We start from the raw sequence: 10659 nt of genomic DNA on the forward strand, positions 1-10659 counted from the left end.
TGTGCGCCTGCTGCTGGGGCCCTGCGCTCGCCGGTCGCGCCCGGTCGTCCTGCCGGCCCCCTCCCCCGCCGCCAGGTGACCTGGCCAGCTGTCCTGAGCTATGCAGGGTGGCTGGTGGGTCCTGGCCGCGGCGGGCAGCTGGCCTGGGTAGTCCAGGGGTTGGAGGTTGCTCACCATACAGGGCCTGAGTGCTTGGGGTCTGAGGATGGATGAGAGCGAGACTCCTTCCCCATGTGTGCTATATCCGTCACTCCAGTTCCAGGGCTCCCCTTCCTCCTGGCACCCACGGCTGGAGCCAGCACAACGTCCATGCTGTCTCTGGTACTGGGAGTGCAGGAACTGCCCTGGCAGCCAGGAAGACAGTAACCTGTCAGTGGGATTAGGGGCTTTGAGTCCTCACCAGTGTCCCTGGTCCATCTGAGCAAAATGTGCCCTGACTTTGGTCAGCAAGGACAAGGAAGTGGCAGGACAGCTTTGTCCATCCATCCCTGCTCCAGGACCTGTTCTTGACGGTGTGGATGGACACCAGATGGGGAGTGAGCAGATTCCTTTAGCTGGGCTCACAGTGCCCAGGGCTGGAGTCTCCCCAGGGTCCCAGGCTGTCCTGCCCACAGTAGTACTGAACTGTGCGGGTTTCCTGAGGGTGAGCGGGCAGGCCACCCCTAAGGACCCAGAGTTTTAGTCTCCCAGGGCCACTGTGCAAATGACTGGTCACATGGTGTGCTTTCTGGAGGTCAGCCAGAGGCAGCACTGGGGAGCAGAGGTGTGGCCCATGGCTGTGCCCCTTGCTCCTCGCCTCTCCCAGCTTCCATGGCTGCAGTCACACCTGGTTGTGGCTGAGTCACTGTCTCTGGGGTCATGTGAATTCCTCTGTCGGTGTCAAGTCTCCTCATAAGGGACCTATGACTGCACTTGGGGCACCCCTGGACAACCCAGGCTGACCTCCCATCCCCAGATCCTCACCTGAATCACATTTGCAAAGTTCTTTCTTGCACACACAGTTGTGATCACCAGGTCCCAGAGTCAGGTCCATGGTACTTTGGGCAGGGGTGGAAACGGCTCAAGAGAGGAACAGCCCAGTGGGCGGTGAGGAGCCCGGTCCAGGGGCACCCTCCATGGGTGAGCCCCTCAACACCTGATGGAGGAAGAGCAAGAGGATGACCCAGAAGCTAGGCAGCAGTGTGATTTGGGAGCCAGGTCCCCAGGACTGTGCCGGCCACCTCTGAGGGAGAGGGCCAGGCTAGTGGGTGCAGGATGCTCAGTCAAAGCTGAACTGCAGATGAGCCCCAAATCATTTTTTAGTAGAGTATTTGGGACCTATTTAAACTAAAAGGTTTTTGTTGTGTATCTGAAATTCTTATTTGACCGAGTATCCTGTATTTTTTCTGGGGACCCTACTCAAGGACACCAGGGGTTTTCCAAGGGACCCCAACCTATCTTGGGGCTTTCCTGGGCCACCACTGTTGGTGGGTGGGACTTAGTGTGACCCCGCAGAGCCTGTTGGCCCCAGAAGTTGTCCTTACACACTTTACCACTTGGCCCTGTTAGAACTGGGGTCGACCTGGGGAAACTTGTCAGCCTGATGACAGCCAGGATGAGTGTGAGAAAGAGCCCCTGCCTGGAGGTGAAGGAAGCCCCTAGGTAGAGACCCTGAGGGGCTGTGCAGTCCCCTCATCCTCCTGTTCCTGGTTGCTGTTGCAAATTCGTGTCCTCTGGGAACCCTTCTCACTCAGATGCTATAGGTCAGCCAGGGTTATGTCCTCTGCCCCGTTATGTCCATTCTGCTGGCCAGCAGGCTGGGCTGGGGCTGCATTGTCCCCCACCAGGAATGCTGGGCATATTCCTGGGGTGGGGAAGGGCATACCCTGATGGTCCAGAAGGCCTGAGGACAGAGGTGGGGGCGCATCTCATTATTCCCATCAGAGTTCTTGGGAGGGATCATCTTGGCTGGGGTGGGGTCTCTGGGGGGGGTCCTAAGCCCTGGGCCCCCTTTTGGGGTGGGTGATGGAGGCAGACCCAGGAAGGGCCTAGAAGGCTCTGGGCCTTTCTGCAGCCCTGGTGCCAGGTCAGAAGGGACCTCCGAGGTGGGGGTGGGCAGAGCTGAAGGAAACGGAAGTCTGGGCTGAGCTCCTGGCATCTCTCAGGTGCCAAGCCCATTATCAACTCTGCGGAGGGCAGGGGCTTGGCCTGCACTGGGCAGGAGCCCTGGCCCTCTGGGGAGTTGCTGGAACTGCCACGCTTAAGCAGAAGTACTTCTGAGAGGGCAGGGGACACTGGCCACATATCAGGTCTGAGAGGCAAAGATGGCTGAGATGTGCTTGCCGGTTACAGGGAAGGCATAGTGCTGGCATGAAGTGACCACACAGTGACCAGCATCCTTCTGATGCCTCTGCTGCTGCCTAAGCTGGGGCTGAGATGGAGGCAAATTGGGGTGGGACCTAGGAGGCAGGCACCTCATTGAGCCAGTGGGGGGGGAGCAGGGAGGGGAGAGAGCCCACAGGGGCTCAGACGGCCCCCTGGACATCATTTTGGGGAGCCCAATGGGCAGCCAGTAGGTGGTGGTGAGGTGAGGCAGGTCACCAGAGCTCAGTGCCCTGGGTTGCAGTTTGGCTGAGGAACCCCCAAGCCAGAGGAGGCCCAGCTGGCAGCCACGGGGGTCCTGCCTCAAATCTAAGGCAGCTGACCTCAGAGTAGCACCTAAGGTCAGGGATTGGGGTGGAACAGAGGCCAGAGGGACTCTACCTTGTGCTAGGTTAGTGGAGACAAGGACTTACTCCGGCCACCTGCACTTTGGACACTTCTGAAAACCCTCACAGTGGTGGCCAGCAGTCCTGCAGGATCTGTCTCCTGGCCTGTCCCCTGGGGGCTTCCAGCTGCCTTCTGGAATCTGGGCAGGAGAGGCCTCCCTGTCCTCCCCAGGCTCCTGGGGTACCTCTGACAGTGACAGTGCTGTGCCCAAACACAGCTTCTGGGCCCCCTCCAAGGGGCTGAGCCTCATGGCCGCTGTGACCCCAGCCTTGGGACCTGGGTTTCTCATGTGCTGAGACTATGGGAATGACTGTCCTCCCGATGGTTGTGTCCCCTCCTGTTGCCTTGTAGTGGCTCTCAGAGAGGGACTATAGGCATGTAGGATTAGCGCCTGTCCCACGTGTGTTGTGTGGACCTGGGTGTCTGTGTGAGAGTGGCCAGGTGAAGAACAGTGCACACCTGTGAGGACTGGGGGGCTAGGGGAGTACTGGGGGGGTTGTCTCAGAGCCCTTGGCAGCCAGGACAGGGCCTCTGTGCACATGTGTATATGCATGCGTGTGTGTCCCTGTGCACATGTGTCTCTGTGTGCTCTAGCTCTGCTGTGCCACTGGCTGCTGAAGTCAGACTGAGTCGCTGGGTGGCTGGACCTGGGCAGCACTGGGCAGTTCCTATCCTGTAGCCGTGCAGAGAGAACTAGCAGGGTAATGGGTGGGACTGGTAGGCACATGAGCCTCAAAGCTGCTCCCAACTCTGGTGGTTGGGTGTCCTCTTGTGAGATGGTCAGTGAGGGACCAGGACTGGCTCCTGGGAGCTGTGAGGTGTTGCTCACTTCTGGCTTCATTTGCCAGTCCTGCTGTCTCGCTTTGGGGGTCAGGTGGGGAGGAGAAAGGAGAGGGCCATGGTATCAGTGAGGTCAGATGTGGCATATGACTGACAGCCACTGGTGTGGAGTCAGCCAGTGTGGCAGCTCAGCATCCCTGATTGGGCCAGGGTTGGCCCATGGGGACCCTAAGGCATGGAAACCAGAAGGAAATGAGAGAGGGTCACTTTCTCCTTGTCCCCTGTCCACTGCCCCCCAAGCCGAGCAGCAGGAGGAAGGAAAAAGAAGGAACCCTTTGCTCCTGGCTGCAGTTATGGAGAAGGCCGACATGGGGCCAGGAGTCAGGCTCCTCTCCCCGCTCTGGGCCCTGGACTCAGCTCACTGGTACTGAGGACTGAGGAGGGCAGCAGCTCCCAAGGTCTGCGTCTCCTACAGGGTATGGGCTGGATCCAGAACTGGGGTGCAGTGGGGCAGAGCTCTGGGGATGGAGGTGGAGGGGCCGGTGGGTCAGAGAGCAGCCTTGGGCTGGGCTTGTGCCAACTTTGAGCTGATGGACAAGGATTCCTGTTCCAGATGCCGCCACCTCCCCCCCTTCTGGTTGAGGTTCACCGCCACCTGCTTTTTGAAGTTGGGCCAAGCCAGTCAGCTGGGTTCAGGGTTCAGTGGTCTAGAAGGTGGGGGTGCTGCACGTAGCACAGGAGGGAGTCTAGAAGGTGGGGGTGGTGTGCATGGCACTGGGTGGGGCTGTGAAGTTTCTCCTCCATCTCCTGGTCCTGAGTACACCTTTTACTCTTGGGGCTGAGGAAAGGCCGAATGGGGTTCCACAGACCTTCAGGGCTGGGCCCTGGGTTTGGTGGCTCTCTCCTGTGGCCCTGCCACTAGGTTGCCTCCACCTGACACCATGGCTGCCCTGGGACCTCTTGCCTCTCCTCTTTGCTCCGTGTGTCCCCCAAAGCCCAGGGTCTGCATTTCGAGGAGGAGGCAGGCGGAGCACGGTGGCAGCGGCAGTGGGTTCGTTTATTTTTACTTCCAGGCTTATGTAATGCCTCCTCCTGCAAGGCCCGCTCTGTGCTGCATGAGCCCTACCCCACGCCTCCGTCACAGTGATCCATTTCTCAGGTAAAGGAACTGAGGTCCAGAGAAATCCGCCTCAGCCAAGGTCATGTGTGAATTAAACTCAACATTATGAAACAGAGGAACAGCTCCACTGCCCTGAGGCGGCCCGAGGCAGCACCCCCATTAGGCTAACTCCTCGGGAGCCATGCTCTCTAGGGTGACCTCTCACTCGGCCCTCCTCACACTGGTGGCAGATGCCTGTCTGCCCTACGCCTCTCCTGGGCACCTTACCTGTCTGGCTCCAGCTTCTTTCCCATGAAGATTCCTACCCCTTGGCTTGGGTGTTCTCAGGAGTTACTGGGAGAAAATCTGTTTACTTATGCCATTTACTACTAAGCTGTGAATGCTACGACAGGTGTGTGCATTTTAAGAAAGGGCACAGTTAGCTTACATATCTTGACATCTCGGCTGAATAACTCTGTAGGGTGGGGAGGGCGTCCTGTCACGCAGGATGTTGAGCAGCACCCCTGTCCGCTACCCACTGGATGCCCACAGGACCTACCCCCCAAGTCTTGACAACCAGGTATATTTCTAGCCATTGCCAGATGTCCCCTGGAGTAGAACTGGCCTGGTATGGACGACTAGCCTACATGGACATCATCTCTAGGGGTTCGGCAGCAGGAGTGATTAGGTGGAGACTAGTAGGGGTTGAGGCAGGCCATCGGGCATAGGGATAGACACAGTTCTCTCTTCAAGTGGGACCTTGGGAAGGCCTAAGAGGAGGAGGGTGTGTGGCCGCAGGGAGGGAGGTCTGCTGTGTCCTGCTTCCTGCTGCTGAGAGCTGAATGTGGCTGGGCTACTTCCCCAGCTGGTCCGGGAGGCATGTGGTGAATCTGCTGCTCAGAGGAGTACCGAGAGGTTCCCTCAGAGGTGACGAGGAGGAACCCTGGGATGTATCCCTCACAGTTCTGGAGGCACAAGTCTGAGGGCGAGGTCCCGAGGCTGGCTGGTGAGGTTGGCCTCCAGGCTTGCCAACCCTTCTTGTGGCCTTGAGTGGCAGACAGCAGAGAGAGAGAGGGCGCAGAACCCTTCCTGGGGCTCTACCTCATGAGCCACTCCCCCACAGGGGCCCACCTCCTGCCATCACTTGGGTCAGGACTTCAACAGATGAGTTTTGGGGACACAAACATTGAGTCCAGTGCAGGATCTGGACAGTGACCCAGACAGTGACCCGTGGCATCTGCCCCAGGCTGTACTTTGTGACCTGGAAGACAAACTGCTGGAGGCTGGAACGGAATCCTGGAGTTGGCTGGGGAAGCTGCCCAGCAAGGTCCTGGGCTCCTGACATGTCCCTGTCTTGCTGGTCAGCCTATCTGAATTATTTGCCTGTTGTGGCATGTGGTGACCTTGTCCAGGGTGAGTGCCTGGGTGGGGGCAGGATCTCTGACAGCCCCTGGGCCCTGCCTCAGGCTGGCTGGCTTTCTGCCCAAGGCCTGCAGGACGTTTGGCCAAGCAACGAGCTCCAGTTAGCCTAGGCGGGCATCCAGGGCATAGATGCCCACAGCCTGTGCGTGGGCAGGCAGCTGACCACTCTGCCAGCAGGAGACTGTCTCCACGGCCCTGAGTTCTAGCTGCCCACATCCTCCCAGGGTCTACCCAGCAGCCCCTGAGCCACACCAGTGCTGGGCCTCTCATCATCCATGGTGACAGAGGCTCTGGGTGACATCAGCCCAGGTCAAAGTGGCAGTTCATGTGAGTTGCCTGCTGAGCCCCTCTTGTGGGCTAGCCTGCACTCAAGGGCTCCTCTGTGGCGGAGGCTAGCTCCACACAAACACATACCCGGAAGATGGAGCTGGGTGGGGGGTGCCCACGCTGTCTACCCCAGACCAGGAGAGGCAGCAGCATTCTGGGCAGAGGGATGCGTCCATGAAAGCTTGTCCACTGGCGAGAGGGACACCAGGTGGGTAGGAGCCAGGGGCAGAGGTCGGAAGAGTCCAGAGCTGTGCTGGTTGCATCTTGCAGGCAAGTGGCTGTGGTCTGGAAAGCGTTCAGGTAGTGTCAGAGTGCCAGGGAACTGCACAAGGGTCTGGGTCACGCCTGCAGAGCCACAGGCCTCTGTGTCCTCACATTTTATCTGCAGCAAAACGGGGACAGTTTTACAGCTGCTTCTGCCTGGAGGTGTGGGAAAGGCAGGCACATGGGTGCCAGGTGCGAAACTCTGGATCACCACCACCAAGATGGGTTTCAGGATGAGGGCCACTGTGGGGAGTGCCCTGTGGGAAACTCCATCTCAGGACACTCCCAGGGCCATCCTAATCCTATGCCGTCTCCAGCTGCCACTGACAATAGGTCTCTGACAGGTATTGGGAGGTCCATTCCCTTGCTCTACCACATTAGCTGGTTTGCCGGGGGGCTGCGAAGCTTGTTTAGAGTTCTAGTCCTTTTTAAAAAACTATAAATTAAATTTCTATTGATTTTAGTCAATAAGCATTAGTGTGAGATGTTTACCCGCACCCCCCCCCCCCGCCCGTCCCCAGACACATAGCCCTTCCTCCTCCTTGGAGGAAAACTCTTGTCCAGGTGGGGAGCTGGGCCTCTCTCTCTGCTCAGGAGGGCACTTCCTGTGGTCCAAGCTGTAGGACTGCAACAATAGCAGCCCTGGCCAGGCTCAGCCGTGAGAACCTGTCCCTTCGTTCTCCAGAGTTAGTCTTGTTTCTGGGCTGGTGAGTCTGCTCCAGCTGCTCCTCTGACACCCAGGGCCGTGGCTCTCCTTTTCTTCTGGGAGGAGACAGAGTGGGGACTGAAGTGAAGTGGGAAACTACTTCTCAGTGTTGAGTGTGCTGTTGTCTGTGCAGGTCATTGGCCCACAGGACTCAGGTGGCCGGACACCTGGTGTGGCTGCCATCCCTGTGACAGCGAGGGCTTCCTTGTGGGGTGGTGCTGAGGCACTTTCTCCTGCACACAGTCCCTGGGTTCTCTCCCTTGGTGTGCTGCAGATAGGCTACTGGGACAGCTGGCCCACCGACTTCCTCTGTGCTCCGTGTCTGCCAGACCAGAGTCCTGACTTCCAGGGTTGCATATCAGCCTGAGCAGCAGCAGAGCAGTGGGTTTGGGGGAGGTAGCAGGCCTGCCCCTACCTGCACCATGAGGAGAGGGAGGCTCACCACGCAGCCTCTCCAAGGAGGAATGATCCAGATGCGCTTCAATTTGACTTCCACCATAAGCAGCCACAATATAAACCCATCACAGGTCCTTGTCTGTGCCAGGCTGTGGGGGACACTGGGCAAGACAGGCGCAAGCCAGGGACAGCTTGGCTGGGTGGCAGGTGGTCATAGCCTCTACTGGTACATTTCACGATGGGGAAAGAATGTACAGGAAGGATCTATGGCAGCAGCAAGGTCCATAGTCCACCTTCTCTGGCTGCTGAGGGCAGTTCAGTGAGGTGAGGACAGGAGGAGTCCCACCGCTGCCTGCCCAGAGGAGAAGGCATGAGGCATGGGCTGGGCTTGGAAGGTTCTGGGAGACTGGGCAGCATCTGAGGTGCTGAAAGGACAGCGCCTGGCTTGGCTGCAGGGCCTCCCGCCTGCTGCTGGCAAGCGCTCTCTCCCAGCGGGAGTGGGGCGTCCTGAATTGGAATCTCTGAACTCTTCTGCTCTGGAATTCTGTCGATGCAGTCTTGGCAAAGATGGCTTGAGCCTGAAAGCTTTCCCCATCTTTTTTTTTTTTTTAATTTAAGTTTCATCATAAGATAAAACACCTTATTATTATTTTTTTAAAAACCTGTGTTTTATTTATTGTTGTGTGGTGCTGAGGATAAAATCTAGTGCCTCACACATGCCAGGCAGGCGCTCTACCTCTGAGCCACAACCCAGCCCTCCATCTATTTTTAAATGAAGTGGAATTCCTGTTGCATGCATGAAATTTTCCCTAACTGGAAGCTTCTGTGACCCTGTTCACTGGGTACAGGTTGGGGGGCATGGTGGTGGGCACTGCCAAGAATGTAAGGCACAGCATTGAAGACATAAATGATCAATGAGCCAGTGTGTTGAAGGACACCCTAAATGGAGGAGACAAAGGATTCTAAGTCTTGCTACAGGGTTCACTTTCTGGAACCTTCTGAGATGCAGCAAAGCTGTTGGTGCAGAAACCATTGGTGGAGAAGACCACAGATGGCTGTGGAGGCAAAAGATATGTTGCACGCCAAGAAGGTCCCTCCAGCCTCCCTGTGAGAGGAACCCCACTTTCAGCCCCCCATAAGACTGGTGGGGGCCAGTTGATGTCTCCTTAACTTCAAGATTGTGTTCTCCCTTTCTGCTAAAGCTGAGATGAGCAGGTGTCCCTTCCAATGTCTTGGGACCCCAGAGAGCCTTTAGGTTTGCTCTCATCTAAGGGCTGTGCATCTGCTAAAATGACACCTGAGATGCCTCTCTCCTCTGTGAAGCAGCCCCAACCGTGGGTCCCACTTTGGTCTGACTTCAAGCCTGAGAGTTGCTCCCAGGAGAATCAAGCATGGGGCTTCCCCCATAAGGATGGGGCAGCCCAGGCCTCCCTTTGGTTTTCACATTTGTTTGGTCTTTTGCAGAGGGAGAATGAGGGTGACCCAAGGGCAAATGGCAAGGCCAGCTAGCATGTGCAGGGGGATGGGGTGGCACCTGCTTCATCTGGGACTCAAAGTCCCTTCCTTACCCTGAGCCAACTGGGCTGGGCCTCTTCCCTTAACCTTTCCTGGGTGGCTTTGTAGGCTTGGAGGGGGGCAAGCCACTTACTGATCGTGGCTGATGCTTGGGCCTGGAGGCAGGGAGGCAGGGGCCAGGCTGTGCCCTGGCTTGTCCTATGCACGGTATGCACACCTGCCTGCAGAAGCTCCAGTCCACCCCAACATTCTAGATAATTGACAAGTTAGCACTGTGCCCACCATGTATTTTCAACCTAATTGAAAACAAACAAACAACAATAACAACAACAACAAAAAACCAGGCTCTATAGCCATGAGCTCTGGAAACTAAAGGACTGACTCAGTATGGGGTCTAATGCCATTTTATAAGCAAGGTACTTAAGTACTGCTACTCAAGAGGAGCTTTCTCTGGCCACAACACGTGGTGCTGGGGTGGGATGGAGATGGGAAGAGGCTTGGTGGAGCCAGACCCCCAGGTGCAGAGGAAGGCTCCAATGGGCACTTGGTGAGGAGCTGGCACGATGCGCAGGAGCTTCAGGGTCTGAGAGATGGGTCCCTTGGCATCCCTGCTGCAGGTTCCAGAGGGCCCTCTCCTGGGACACCCCCTGACCTGTGGAAAGGGAAGCTACTTCTGCCCACTCCTCCCTGAAAGGGGACATCCTCCTGCCTCTGACCAGAGCCTGCCCTCTTTTATCCTGCACTAGACACTAGTGTCCCCACTGGCCTGTGTTGGCTTGGGCCTCAAGGCACCAGCTCCCTGTCCTGTGGCAGGACCCTCTGAATCTGCAAAGTCCAGGTCCCCTGGGGACTTCCAGGCCCTCCAGGGGTGATTCTGACTGCTCCTCCCACTCCTTTTCCTAGAGGGCCTCCCTTCCAGGAGCCTTCTCCAGGTCCCACCCAGGCGACCTCTCAGGAAGAGTCCCCCGATTCTCCTTGCACATCCCAGTGAGGAGTTGGCTTCCAAGTGCCCCATCCACCCTGAAGTCGGCTGAGATCGATTCCGCCCAGGGAGCAGATCAAATCAGAATTTGGCAAGAGCCAGTACCCTCCTCCACCGGAGGTGTCCACCCTGGAACCCAGCTGGCAGGAGTCCAACCAGGGTCAGGCGCTTGGTACCACTTTGGGATCTCAGGGAGAGCTCAGGCCTGGTCAGATGGCCAGCTTACATGGCCCCGTTTGCCTCAAGAGTGACCGCGAGGCTGGAATCCCTGTCAATGCGCACATGGCGGGTTGATAGGGAGAGAAGAGTCCTTGAGACCCAGAGTGGCCCTTCGCTTCCTTTCCTCCCTTCCGGGGCGCTGCCGCGCGGTGTCGCAGGAGTTAACGGGGGCGGGGCGAGGCAGCAGGCGGAGCCGGCGCG

The sequence above is a fragment of the Marmota marmota genome, unplaced genomic scaffold (genome assembly GCF_001458135.2).
Source record: "Marmota marmota marmota unplaced genomic scaffold, marMar, whole genome shotgun sequence".
NCBI classification, from domain to species: domain Eukaryota; kingdom Metazoa; phylum Chordata; class Mammalia; order Rodentia; family Sciuridae; genus Marmota; species Marmota marmota.